The sequence below is a fragment of the Triticum aestivum genome, chromosome 1B (genome assembly GCF_018294505.1).
Source record: "Triticum aestivum cultivar Chinese Spring chromosome 1B, IWGSC CS RefSeq v2.1, whole genome shotgun sequence".
Taxonomy (NCBI): Eukaryota; Viridiplantae; Streptophyta; class Magnoliopsida; order Poales; family Poaceae; genus Triticum; species Triticum aestivum.
Window position 1 is genome coordinate 93,595,065 of NC_057795.1, and position 15,743 is coordinate 93,610,807.

Consider the following 15,743-nt stretch of genomic DNA (forward strand, 5'->3'; position numbering starts at 1 on the left):
CTGGGTTGGCCCATTATGGTCTGCAGAATCCTGTGGGCCTTTAGCTGGGCCGGCCCATTGTGGTTCGCAAAATCTTGTGGGCCTTTAGCTGGGTCGGCCCATTATGGTCCGCTAAATTTTGTGGCCCTTTAGCTGGGCTGGCCCATTATGGTCCGCTAAATCTTATGGGCCTTCGGTTGGGCTGGCTCATTTAAACTTTGTGGGCCACTTTTGGGCCGGTCCACGTGTCAACATATCATAGGCCCATCTCGACCATTGGATGAGTGACACCTGTGCCAACGCGGAGCTGACACGTGGATCCATCAACCAATGAGAATTTTACACGTGGAAAATCGACATTGGTCGTGGCTGTTAACGGGTTATCGGATCCAAAATCTGACCCGATAGCTTAACGGCGTTCCGTTACGGTGGATGCCACGTGTCAGTCACCCTTGACGAAAGCACTTCTATGACGTGCGATTTATCGTCATGGAAGTGGACACTTCCGTGATGATAATTTTGGTAATGTCATGGAACACTTCTACAATAGCACATGTATGACTATCTTGATTCTGTTAAAATTTGTCATGGATGTACATGCATGACAAAAAACGTGACCTACTGTGACAAACACGTATCATCACGGAAGTGTTTTTTTGTAGTGCTACCAGACCCTGCCACACTACCTGATCACGGGGGTGAATTAACTGAACTTGATCATGTGCAAAAATCTCAAGGAAATTCTGATTCTATTGATGTTTGTGCTAATTCACGTTGTCATTTTATGTGGGAGGAAACAAACAAGGCGTGCATGGAATGGTGTTGATTCGGCTGACAACGCGCGATCCCAGGCGGATTCGCCCGCTCAACCCGCTGTCTCTGGCGGCGCAGTATCCCAAGAGGGTCCCCCCATGAGCTTGGACTCACGCAGCCCGGTGGCCGGCCGCACTGACTGGTTGGAGCCCACCGGTCCCGCAGCGTCGCCTCGCGCCGGTCCCGCCACATCACCTCGCGCCACGTCTCCACACACTGAGTGCCACCTCTTGAGCATGCGTTAGTTTTCCCTTGAAGAGGAAAGGGTGATGCAACATAGTAGCGTAAGTATTTCCCTCAGTTTTTGAGAACCAAGGTATCAATCCAGTAGGAGGGTACATGCAAATCCCTTGTACCTACACAAACAAATAAGAACCTTGCAACCAACGCGATAAAGGGGTTGTCAATCCCTTCACGGCCACTTGCAAAAGTGAGATCTGATAGAGATAATAAGATAAATATTTTTGGTATTTTTATGATATAGATTGGAAAGTAAAGATTGCAAAATAAAGTAGATCGGAAACTTATATGATGGAAAATAGACCCGGGGGCCATAGGTTTCACTAGTGGCTTCTCTCAAGATAGCATAAGTATTACGGTGGGTGAACAAATTACTGTCGAGCAATTGATAGAAAAGTGCATAGTTATGAGAATATCTAGGCATGATCATGTATTTAGTCATCATGTCCGAGACAAGTAGATCGAAACGATTCTGCATCTACTACTATTACACCACGCATCGACCGCTATCCAGCATGCATCTAGAGTTTTAAGTCCATAAGAACAGAGTAACGCATTAGGCAAGATGACATGATGTAGAGGGATAAACTCAAGCAATATGATATAAACCCCATCTTTTTATCCTCGATGGCAACAATACAATACATGCCTTGCTGCCCCTGCTGTCACTGGGAAAGGACACCGCAAGATTGAACCCAAAGCTAAGTACTTCTCCCATTGCAAGAAAGATCAATCTAGTAGGCTAAACCAAGCTGATAATTCAAAGAGACTTGCAAAGCTAACAAATCATACATAAAAGAATTCAGAGGAGATTCAAATATTGTTCATAGATAATCTTGATCATAAACCCACAATTCATCGGATCTCGACAAACACATCGCAAAAATAATTACATCGAATAGATCTCCAAGAAGATCGAGGAGAACTTTGTATTGAGATCCAAAGAGAGAGAAGAAGCCATCTAGCTAATAACTATGGACCCGAAGGTCTGAGGTAAACTACTAACACTTCATCGGAGAGGCTATGGTGTTGATGTAGAAGCCCTCTGTTATCAATTCCCCCTCCAGCGGAGCACCGGAAAAGGCCCCAAGATAGGATCTTTCAGGTACAGAAGGTTGCGGTGGTGGAAATAGGGTTTCGTGGTGCTCTTGGATGTTTTCAGGGTACGTGAGTATAAATATTGGCGAAGGAAATCGGTCAAGGGAGCCACGAGGGGCCCACGAGGATGGGGGGCGCGCCCCCTGGGCGCGCCTCCCTGCCTCGTGGCCGCCTTGTTTCTTTCTTGACGTCCACTCCAAGTCTCCTGGATTGCATTTGTTCCAAAAATAACTCTCCCAAAGGTTTCATTCCATTTGGACTCTGTTTGATATTCCTTTTCTGCGAAACACTGAAATAGGCAAAAAAACAATTTGGACTGGGCCTCCGGTTAATAGATTAGTCCCAAAAATAATATAAAAGTGTAGAGTAAATCCCATTAAACATCCAAAACTGGTAATATAATGGCATGGAACAATCAAAAATTATAGATACGTTGGAGACGTATCAAGCATCCCCAAGCTTAATTCCTGCTCGTCCTCGAGTAGGTAAACGATAAAAACAGATTTTTTTACGTGGAATGCTACCTAGCATATTATCTCAATGTAATTTTCTTTATTGTGGCATGAATATTCAGATCCAAAAGATTCCAGATAAAAGTTTAATATTGACATAAAAATAATAATACTTCAAGCATACTAACAAAGTAATCATGTCTTATCAAAATAACATAGCCAAAGAAAGCTTATCCCTACAAAATCATATAGTTTGGCCATGCTTCATTTTCGTCACACAAAATGCTCCCCTTATGCATAGCCCCGATGACAAACCGAGCAATTGGTTCATACTTTTTAATGTGCTTCAGCCTTTTCAACTCTTACGCAATACATGAGCGCAAGCCATGGATATAGCACTATAGGTGGAATGGAATATGATGATAGGGGTTATGAGAGAAGACAAAAAAAGGAGAAATTCTCATATTGACGCGGCTAATCAACACGAGGAGTAGGGATTGCCATGCAACGGATGCACTAGAGCTATAAATGTATGAAAGCTCAACAAAAGAAACTAAGTGGGTGTGCATCCAACTTGCTTGCTCACGAAGACCTAGGGCAATTTGAGGAAGCCCATCATTGTAATATACAAGCCAAGTTCTATAATGAAAAATTCCCACTAGTATATGAAAGTGACAACATAAGACACTCTCTATCATGAATATCATGGTGCTACTTCGAAGAACAAGTGTGGTAAAAGGATAGTAACATTGTCCCTTCTCTCTTTTTCTCTCATTTTTTATTTGGTGGGCTTCTTGGCCTCTGTTTTTTTCTTTGGGCTTCTTTGGCCTCTTTTATTTTTCATAAAGTCCGGAGTCTCATACCGACTTATGGGGGGATCATAGTCTCCATCATCCTTTCCTCACATGGGACAATGCTCTAATAGGTAGGTATGGCGGCTGTTTTGAGGAAGATATAAGGAGGTTTATGTGTGATAGAGAGTATCGTATCATGGGGTTTGGATGCACCGGCGAAGTTTGCACCAACTCCCAAGGTGAGAAAGGGCAATGCACGGTACCCTAGAGGCTAGAAAAAATGCAGAAAGGTAAGAGTGTGTATAATCCATTGACTCACATTAGCCATAAACAACTCATATACTTATTGCAAAAGTTTATTAGCCCTCGAAGCAAAGTACTACTACGCATTCCCCTTGAGGGATACATTTGGTAGGAAAAGACCATCGCTCGTCCCCGACCGCCACTCATAAGGAAAGCACTTAAGGAACACCCCATGCTTCAAATTTGTCACACAACTTTTACCATACATGCATGCTACGGGACATGCCAACTTTGACACAAGTATTTCCCAATTTCACAATAACCCAACTAGCATGACTAACATTACCACCTTCATATCTCGAAACTATTATCAAGTATCAATTTTATCATAGTATTCAATGCACTTTATATGATAGTTTTTATTATACCCAACTTGGATGCCCATCATATTAGGACTATTTTTATAACCAAAGCAAATTACCATGCTGTTCTAAAAGACTCTCAAAATAATATATCTGAAGCATGAGAGATCAATAATTTTTACAAAATAAAACCACCACCGTGCTCTAAAAAAATATAAGTGAAGTACTAGAGCAAAATTTTCTAGCTCAAAAGATATAAGTGAAGCACATAGAGTATTCTAATAAATTCTGATTCATGTGTGTCTCTCCAAAAGGTGTGTACAGAAAGGATGATTGTGGTAAACTAAAAAAAGACTAAAATTATACAAGACGCTCCAAGCAAAACACATATCATGTGGTGAATAAAAATATAGCCTCAAATAAAGTTACCGATGCACGAAGACGAAAGAGGGGATGCCTTTCGGGGCATCCCCAAGCTTAGGCTTTTGGTTGTCCTTGATTTTTATCTTGGGGTGCCTTGGGCATCCCCAAACTTAGGTTCTTGCCAATCCTTATTCCATAATCCATCAAATCTTACCCAATACTTGAAAACTTCACAACACAAAACTCAACAGAAAATCTCATGAGCTCCGTTAGTACAAAAAAACAAACCACTACTTTAAGGTACTGTAATGAACTCATTATTTATTTTTGTTGGTGTTAAACCTACTATATTACAACTTCTCTATGGTTCATACCCCCCGATACTAGCCATAGATTCATCAAAATAAGCAAACAACACACGAAAAATAGAATCTGTCAAAAACAGAACAGTCTGTAGCAATCTGTAACTTTCGAATACTTCTGGAACCTCAAAAATCCTACAAAATTAGGAAGTTCTAGGTAATTAGTCTATTATTCTTCTGCAAAAATAATCAACTGAAAATCACGTTTCTGTGATTTATGAAAATTATTCTCGTGTGTGCAAAAGTTTCTGTTTTTCAGCAAGATCAAGTTAACTATCACCGTAAGTTATCCTAAAGGTTTTACTTGGCACAAACACTAATTAAAACATAAAATCACATCTAACCAGAGGATAGATGAATTATTTATTACTAAACAGGAGCAAAAAGCAAAGAACAAAAATAAAATTGGGTTGCGTCCCAACAAGTGCTATCGTTTAACGCCCCTAGCTAGGCATAAAAGTGAGGATATATCACGAAAACTCATCTCATATTCCCTACGTTCAGCAGCAAGTTTTCTTTATGGAAAGCAAAAGGAATCAAAAGGGCTAAATTTAATGGGACAGAAGTCCCCAAGATCAAGCTCGGGTGGTATGGGTTCCTCCTTTGGCCCCTCATATTGCACAACCAATTCATCATTATAAGAATTCTTTTGGCAAAAAGTCATGAGCCTTTGTTCAAGAGAAAATCCTAACCCATTATTTTGAATAGGAAAATCATCATTAAGTTCAGAGATTCTATCAACTAGAACATCGGTAGGAACTTTTTTTCTAAGGTTTTCATTATAAGCAACATGATCTAAAGATCATAAACGCATTATGTCTTCTTGATTAAAAAGGGTTGCCTCTATGGGAGGACGACCAGTGTCCACCCTATAGTGCGCAAAAATTTTTGTGGCTTCTTTCAATATAAATGTGAACTCATGTGCCAAAAAGGTAGTAGTTGCACACTTAACAGAAGAATGCTCAATATTGGAAAATTCTAGGAAAATTCTTTCTACGCAAGGATGCATATGAATAAACTATCTTTCAAGTTTAACTATAAGCAAGGATATAGTATCCGCAAGACTACTAGTTCAATGAAGAATAGATCCACCCATAGTGGGCAAGGCACCGGCACAAGTAAAGAAATCTTGAATAACCCCTTTTCCAATAATATTAACACTACCGATTCAAAACTTTTTAGTATGTAAGATAGTGGGTTTCTCAGCAGGATCATCAAAAGCATCAAAGTTTCCCACGTTATTACTATTGTCCTTATCAACGGCAACCTCCCTAGTTTTAGACATAGTGCAGCAAAAACAAGAAGCGAGCGAAAAAGAGGCGAACGGGAAAGAGAGGGCAAATAAAACGGCAAGGGTGAAGCGGGGGAGAGGAAAATGAGAAGCAAATGGCAAATAATGTAATGCGAGGATAAGAGTTTGTGATGGGTACTTGGTACGTCTTGACTTGTGCGCAGACTCCCCGGCAACAACACCAGAAATCCTTCTTGCTACCTCTTGAGCATGCGTTGGTTTTCCCTTGAAGAGGAAAGGGTGATGCAACAAAGTAGCATAAGTATTTCCCTCAGTTTTTTAGAACCAAGGTACCAATCCAGTAGGAGGCTACACGCAAATCCCTCGTACCTACACAAACAAATAAGAACCTTGCAACTAACGCGATAATGGCTTTGTCAATCCCTTCACGGCCACTTGCAAAAGTGAGATCTGGTAGAGATAATAAGATAAATATTTTTGGTATTTTTATGATATAGATTGGAAAGTAAAGATTGCAAAATAAAGTAGATCAGAAACTTATATGATGGAAAATAGACCCGGGGGCCATAGGTTTCACTAGTGGCTTCTCTCAAGATAGCATAAGTATTACGGTGGGTGAACAAATTACTGTCAAGCAATTGATAGAAAAGTGCATAGTTATGAGAATATCTAGGCATGATCATGTATATAGGCATCACGTCCGCGACAAGTAGATCGAAATGATTCTCCATCTACTACTATTACTCTACACGTCGACCGCTATCTAGCATGCATCTAGAGTATTAAGTTCATAAGAACACAGTAAAGCATTAGGAAAGATGACATGATGTAGAGGGATAAACTCAAGCAATATGATATAAACCCCAACTTTTTATCCTAGATGGCAACAATACATTATGTGCCTTGTTGCCCCTGCTGTCACTGGGAAAGGACACCGCAAGATTGAACCCAAAGCTAAGCACTTCTCCCATTGCAAGAAATATCAATCTAGTAGGCCAAACCAAACTAATAATTCTAAGCGACTTGCAAAGATAACAAATCATACATAAAAGAATTCAGAGGAGATTCAAATATTTTTCATAGATAATCTTGATAATAAACCCACAATTCGTCGGATCTCGACAAACACACCGCAAAAAGAATTACATCGAATAGATCTCCAAGAAGATCGAGGAGAACTTTGTATTGAGATCCAAAGAGAGAGAAGAGGCCATCTAGCTAATAACTATGGACCCGAAGGTCTGAGGTAAACTACTCTCAGGCTATGGTGTTGACGTAGAAGCCCTCCATGATCGATTCCCCCTCCGACGGAGCGCTGGAAAAGGCCCCAAGATGGTATCTCACAGGTACAGAAGGTTGCGGCAGTGGAAATAGGGTTTCGTGGTGCTCCTGGATGTTTTCAGGGTACTTGAGTATATATAGGCGAAGGAAGTCGATTAGGGGAGCCACGAGGGGCCCACGAGGGTGGGGGCGCACCTACCCCCCTAGCCGCGCCTCCCTGCCTCGTGGCCGCCTTGTTTCTTTCTTGACGTCCACTCCATGTCTCGTGGATTGCATTTGTTCCAAAAATAACTCTCCCGAAGGTTTCATTCTGTTTGGACTCCGTTTGATATTCCTTTTCTGCGAAACACTAAAATAGGCAAAAAACAGCAATTTGGACTGGGCCTCCGGTTAAAAGATTAGTCCCAAAAATAATATAAAAGTGTATAGTGAAGCCCATTAAACATCCAAAAAAGTAATATAATAGCATGGAACAATCAAAACTTATAGATACGTTGGAGACGTATCACTAGCCCGGGCGCAAGAGCGGACGAGTCATCCATCGCCACGTCTGCGCGGGCTTACACAGTGCCCGACCGCGGGTGCGCGCCCGGTCCTGCGACTGATCCGGTGCATGGATCCGTGTTGGATCAGGAGCCAGCTGGTTTGTCACCTGCATCGGATCGAGAGCCGGGCGGATCGTCTGTGGCAGCGGCTGATCCTATGCCCCCTATGCCTTCTCTTCGGCAAACACGGTCTCGGTCAGGTATTGTGAAGGAAAAGTAGTGCAATGATGGTAGGATAAGGTATGACAAAATCAAACATGCCTTTCTTACCACTACTTTTGAACCAATTCATTTGCATGATGCTCTTGCTAATAAGGATTGGAAGGAAGCTATGGACAATGAATATAATTCACTTATGAAAAATAAGACTTGGCACTTGGTTCCATCAAAGTATGGAAACAATGTATTGACTGTAAATGGGTGTATAAGATCAAAAGGAAGTCTGATGGGAGCATAGACATATATAAGGCTAGATTAGTTGCAAAGGGATTTAAACAAAGGTTTGGAATTGATTATGAAGATACTTTTAGTCCTGTTGTTAAGTCAACTACTATTCGACCTGTCTTGTCTATTGCCATTTCCATAGGATGGAGTCTAAGATAGCTAGATGTTCAGAACACGTTTCTTCATGGTGTTCTTGAGGAAGAAGTGTACATGCGGCAACCACCAGGTTATGAGACTCCCAGCACACCACAACATGTCTGTAAGTTGGATAAACCTTTGAATGGTTTGAAGCAGGCCCCAAGAGCCTGGTATTCCAGATTGAGTATGTAGTTGCAACATCTTGGGTTCATACCATCCAAGGCAGATACCTCATTGTTTTTTTTAATAAAGGCAATGTCACTATCTTTGTCCTTGTTTATGTTGATGATATAATTGTTGCTAGTTCAAGTTCAGATGCCACCACTTGCTTGCTTAAGGATATCAAGTTGGAATTTTCTCTCAAGGACTTGGGTGATCTTCACTCTTTTCTTGGTATTGAGGTAAAGCAAGTTAAAGATGGCATACTTCTCTCACAGGACAAATATACAACTGATATTCTCAAGAGAGTAGGGTTGGAGAATTGTAAGCCAGTCAATACACCAATTTCTACTTCAAGAAAGATTACAGTGGAGATGTTCTTGGACCAGAGGATGCAACAAATTATAGGAGTGTTGTAGGTGCCTTGCAGTATTTAACACTCACTCGTCCTGACATATCTTATCCAGTGAACAAGGTATGCCAGTATTTACATGCACCTATAACTACTCATTGGACTGCAGTTAAAAGAATTCGAAGGTACCTCAAGTTCTCAGAAGGTCTTGTACTTGAAATTACCAAGTCCTCTTCTATGCTTGTTACTGCATACTCTGATGCAGACTGGGCTGGGTGTGCTGATGATAGAAGATCCACAAGTGGTTTTGCTGTATTTCTAGGAACCAATCTTGTGTCATGGAGCGTAAGAAAATAGGCCATTGTTTCAAGGTCAAGCACAGAGGCGGAATATAAGGCCTTGGCTAGTGCTACAGCTAAAGTAATGTGGATACATACATTACTCTATGAGCTTCGAATTAAGGCTCCACGGGCTGTGAGATTATGGTGTGACAATATTGGTGCAACTTATCTCTCAGCAAATCCTATTTTTCATGCACGGACAAAATACATTGAAGTTGATTTTGATTTTGTCAGAGAAAGAGTAGCTCAGAATCTTCTTGAGATTCAGTTTATTCCCACATGGGATCAACTTGCGGATGGGTTTACGAAGCCTCTTACTGAGAGAAGGTTAAATGAATTTAAGTACAATCTCAACCTTAGCAAAGCTTGAGGTTCAGATTGAGGGGGGTGTTTGAATAACTATATAGGAGATGTATAGGGTTAGGAGTTTGTTTCAAATTTTGTACCTCATCTCTATCTCTTCTTCTCCTCGATATCTCTATAACGACCTTCCTGGTCGATCTCTCGATCTCTTTCTCTATAACTTGTATGCCAAGGCTTTTGCCCAATATATACACATGCGGCCCGAGCAAAGGGTTCAACGCTTCCAACTCATTTCACAATCATAACTAGATAGCTATATATAACCAGGAGAATATAAAAATAAGTTGAACATCTTATGTCTTCCTAAAGCAGCAATTAGTTCCTCTGTGAAGGCCGCTTCCAATGGTGCTAAACCTATCCCCTCCTTTTCGGAAACCTGGGTCCTCATCAATGACATTCCCCCCACTTTGTGCTCTGCTGATTTCGTGGTGGCTTTTGGTGTTCTGATCGGCAAGCCCATGATGGTGGACCTAGACTCCCTCTCTGTCCTTGGCCCCGTCGTCTCAAACTCTGGGCGGTTAACTCCCTGTGCATTCATGGATCTGTCGATGTCTTCCCCTCGTCTGATGGCTTTAGGATGCGGGTCCGCATGGAGGGAGGCGCCAATCCTAACATTCCTCCTCCCCCTCCTCCCCCTCTGGCAGAGAACCGTGACGGAGGGGGCGATGATGCTGCCAACTAGAGTGAGGACTCGCGCCCTTGCTTTACGTCCTCGGAATGGGATGTTATGGGCTCAGAATCCAGGGATCTCTTCAAGGATAGTGCCCCGCAGGGCAAAGATGTTGCAAAGGATGTCATGGCTGAGAAAGTATCTGATCAGGCTGCCCCGGTTGCCCCCCAGCTAGTACTCCTGTGTCTGGGGTATGCTCCAACCTGCCGGTCCGTCCGGGCTCTCCATCTCTGTCGGGCATTGAAGACCTTCCCGCCTCTCCGCCGCGTGCTATGGTTGGCTCCATCCCCAAGCACAAATCCTCTGTCCGGAAGTTCTCGGCTCGTAGCCGAGCCTCCTCAGGCACCAAACTCTCCATGATAGGGCTTTGTCGTTGCCTGGATGATGATATGGGTTATGTGGCAGGCCAGGATTCTACGGTGGTGCCGCGCTCTACTCCGATCCGTTCCCCTTATTCTATGGTGCGCAAGAGTGGCCGGCTCCGTGACAATGGTATGTAGGTGGCTGACAAGGCCGCCCGTCATGCGGCGGGTCGTGATCTTCCAGCTTTAGGTACTCTTCCAGCCCACCCTTCGTCGGTTCCTTCTATTCCTTCCGCCTCCCCTTTTAGGCTTGTTTTGCCTTCGTATTCGGATGATCATCTGACAAAGGTTCTTACGGATGTTGGTATATCACTTGATCATAATGTTGGGTCTCCCTCCTCTCTGCTTGCTTTAATTCGGGCCAATGAGGTGGCCCAGGCTGTGATCACCAAAGCTAAAGAGATTGCGGTGGCTCCTCCTCCTCCTCCGGTTGTGGCTGGGGGGGTTTTGGAGGGGGTGGACATGCTAGTTTTCCTACCCCCCCCCCCCAAGTCTCTAAGAAGAAGGGTTCCCCTAAACGTGCTAAAACCTGCTTGGCACCCTATAGGTCGAGCTTGCGCATTAAGAACTTGTCCTTCAAATGAAAGCACTTTTCTCGAATGTTAGTGGTTTCGGGGCTCGGGGGCGCCGAGACCAAATCAAAGACATCATCATGGGCGATAGTATTGATCTGATTGGTCTAGTTGAGACCTTTAAACCTTCTTCTCTCCTCATGAACTTTCTGCAATTGTGGATGTCGATCGTTTTGACTAGAATTGTCTTCCCTCCTCGGGCCACTCGGGTGGTATTCTTATTGGCTCTAAACGTGACATTTTCTATTTTGTTACCTTCGACCATGGTATTTTCTGGGCTAGCTCTGTTGTGTTTCACCGCCAACTTAATACTCTCTAGGAAGTAATGGTAGTGTACGGTCCGGTGGATCATTCTGTTTCCCACTTATTCTTGGACGAAGTTTCTAATTATAAGGTCGAATCCTGCACCCTCCCCCTTCTGATTGGTGGTGATTTCAACCTGCTTCGATATCCGACTGATAAGAACACCAATAACTTTTCCTAGACGCTGGCTGATGCTTTTAACGATTTTATTATCTCTTGCGCTCTTCGTGAAATGTCAAGGGTGGGATCTAGGTTTACTTGGACTAATCATTAGGTTTCTCCTATTCACTCTGTTTTGGATCATGTTTTGATCTGCCCGAGTTGGGACTCCCTTTTCCTGCTTGCGACTCTCAAAACTAAGGCTATCATAGGATCGGACCATGCTCCACTTATTCTTGATGCGGGGCTTCATTGTGCGTCCACTCCCCCTCGGTTCCAGTTTGATGCTTCCTGGCTCCTTGTCGAAGGCTTCCCTGACCACCTCGGCTCTAGAATTTATGATCTCCTCTCGACTGGCGGTCGCTCCTTCAGCCCCATGGATGATTGGCACTATTGCTCGTATTCTCTGCGAAATTTTTTGCGGGGCTGGTCTCGTAATCACGCGACGCAGGATCACAGAGATAAATCCCTCCTCGTGGCTCATATTGATGCTTTAGACTCTCGGGCTGACTCTGCTGGCTTTCTGATTCGTAATGGACTTTGCACTTTCACCTTGTGCAATCTCTGGTGCAGCTGCATCATCTCGCGGAAGTTTACTGGCACCAAAGAGGCACGATCAACTGGATGCTTAAAGGAGACTCCCCCACTGCTTTTTTTACCATTGCCAGTGGGAGGCGGCATAGATGCTTGATTGACTGCTTATTGAACAATGGAGTTAGGGTTTCAGACTAAGGCATCATCATGAAGCACATAGTCAAATTCTTTTCCTCCCTCCTTTCTGCCAACCCGATCAGGGTTCAGGATATCCTCTTCCTTTTGGCACCAAGGGTATAGGGTGTCCTAGGAGGAAAACCTCGATTTATGGTTCCTTTTCTTAAGAGGAGATTTTTAATTCTACATCAACCGTGTTGATAAACGCTTCCGCTTAGCGATCTTCAAGGGTATGAAGATACACTCCCCCTCTTGTTGATATGCATCACCATGATCTTGCGTGTGCGTAGGATTTTTTTAAATTACTATGTTCCCCATCAGTGGTATCAGAGCCAGGTTTATGTGTGGATGTTATATGCACGAGTAGAACACAAGTGAGTTGTGGGCGATACAAGTCATACTACTTACCAGCATGTCATACTTTGATTCGGTGGTATTGTTGGATGAAGCGGCCCGGACCGACATTACGTGTACACTTACACGAGACTGGTTCTACCGATGTGCTTCGCACATAGGTGGCTGGCGGGTGACCATTTCTCTAACTTTAGTTGAATCGAGTGTGGATACGACTGGTCCTTGTTGAAGGTTAAAACAACACTAACTTGACGAAATATCATTGTGGTTTTGATACGTAGGTAAGAACGGTTCTTGCTCAGCCCGTAGCAGCCACATAAAACTTGCAACAACAAAGTAGAGGACGTCTAACTTGTTTTTTCAGGGCATGTTGTGATGTGATATGGTCAAGACATGATGCTAAATTTTATTGGAAGACATGATCATGTTTTGTAACAAAGTTTTTGGCAACTGGCAGGAACCATATGGTTGTCGCTTTATTGTATGAAATGCAATCACCATGTAATTCCTTTACTTTATCACTAAGCGGTAGCGATAGTCGTAGAAGCAATAGTTGGTGAGATGACAACAATGCTACGATGGAGATCAAGGTGTCACGCCAGTGACGATGGTGATCATGACGGTGCTTTGGAGATGGAGATCAAAGGCACAAGATGATGATGGCCATATCATATCACTTATATTGATTGCATGTGATGTTTATCCTTTATGCATCTTATTTTGCTTAGATCGACGGTAGCATTATAAGATGATCTCTCACTAAATTTCAAGGTATAAGTGTTCTCCCTGAGTATGCATCATTGCGAAAGTTCGTTGTGCCGAGACACCACGTGATGATCGGGTGTGATAAGCTCTACGTTCACATACAACAGGTGCAAGACAGTTTTGCACACGCAGAATACTCAGGTTAAACTTGACGAGCCTAGCATATGCAGATATGGCCTCGGAACACTGAGATCGAAAGGTCGAGCGTGAATCATATAGTAGATATGATCAACATAGTGATGTTCACCATCGAAAACTACTCCATCTCATGTGATGATCGGACATGGTTTAGTTGATATGGATCACGTGATCACCTAGATGATTAGAGGGATGTCTATCTAAGTGGGAGTTCTTAAGTAATTTGATTAATTGAACTTTAATTTATCATGAACTTAGTACTGATAGTATTTTGCATGTCTATGTTGTTGTAGATAGATGGCCCGTGCCGTTGTTCTATTGAATTTTAATGCGTTCCTAGAGAAAGCTAAGTTGAAAGATGATGGTAGCAATTACACGGACTAGGTTCATAAATTGAGGATTATCCTCATTGCTGCATAGAAGAATTACGTCCTGGAAGCACCTTTAGGTGCAAGACCCGCTGTCGGTGTCAAAACCGACGGATCTCGGGTAGGGGGTTCGGAACTGTGCGTCTTAGGCTGATGGTAACAGGAAGCAAGGGACAGAATGTTTACCCAGGTTCAGGCCCTCTCCATGGAGGTAAAACCCTACTTCCTGCTTGATTAATATTGAAGATATGAGTAGTACAAAAGTAGATCTACCACGAGATCGTAGAGGCTAAACCCTAAGAGCTAGCCTATGATGGTATGATTGTAACTGTGATCGGCCTTCTAAGGACCATCCTCTCCGGTTTATATAGACACTGGGGAGGGCTAGGGTTTACATGGAGTCGGTTACAAGGAAGGAAACATAATATCCGTATCGCCAAGCTTGCCTTCCACGCAAAGGAGAGTCCCATCCGGACACGGGCCGAAGTCTTGAGTCTTGTATCTTCATGCTTCAATAGTCCGGATGATGTATATAGTCCGGCAGTCCAGATACCCCCTAATCCAGGACTCCCTCGGTAGCCCCTGAACCAGGCTTCAATGACGATGAGTTCGGCACGCAGTCTTGTCTTCGGCATTGCAAGGCGGGTTCCTTCTCCGAATACTCCAAGGTAATTATCGAACACATAGACTGTGTCCAGATCTGCAAAATGTACTCTGGCGACAACTTTTTAGACGTAACATGTCATTACGGTTGGGTCGTTATTCGAACCGTTTTCCTGCGACCAGCCACAGCGCATATTACGAGGCGGTTTCCTTGACACGTCTTGTAAAAGCAGAGATCGTGTCCCCTTATCACGGGATTCTCATCAATACGGGTATGGGTAATCCCGCCAGGCCATCAATCGTGGCGCTTGGGAGGTGAGCGATTCCCAACGGGCAAGTGGGGAGACGCACCACTTCCGTCGCCTCTATAAAGGGATAAGAGTTCCCCATTTTTACCCACGCCTTCTTCCTCCTTTGCCCACTCTTGCCCCCTCGAGCTCCAACGCCCTAGTCCATGTCTTCTCCGCACAGCTAAACATGTCCGGAGTAGGAGGTAAGTGGGTGGCTTCCACCATGAAGGAGAAGAATATCGCGAATCTTCGGGCGGCCGGATACTTGGCCGCAGACATAGCGCACCGACTACCAGATGACGGGCAGGTCATTCCAACTCCAGGACCCCATGAGAGGGTCGTGTTTCTTGCCCACTTCGTCCGTGGACTGGGGTTTCAACTTCACCACTTCGTCCGCGGGCTCATATTCTACTACGGGCTAGATTTCCATGATCTAGCCCCGAACTTCGTCCTCAACATCTCAGCGTTCATCGTCATATACAAGGCCTTCCTCCGCATCAAGCCTCATTTTGGCTTGTGGCTGCAAATATTCTGCGTGAAGCCGAAGATCATGAGCGGCCAGCAAGAGGAGTGCAGAGGAGCCATGGTGGGCAAGATGCCAAACGTCACCTGGCTTGACGGCTCCTTTGCAGAAACCGTGAAGGGGTGGCAGTCGGGGTGGTTCTACATCACCGAGTCGTGCGATGCCAACTGGGCAGCAGCCCCCGAGCTCTGATCCGAAGCCCCCATGCGGCTCACCTCCTGGGAACAGAAGGGCATGTCCTAGGGTGAACCTACATACCTGACCGGACTCCAAAGCTGCATCAAGGGCATGAAGGACAAGAACATCAACCTTGTCAATGTGATCCAAGTCATGCTCGTTCGCCG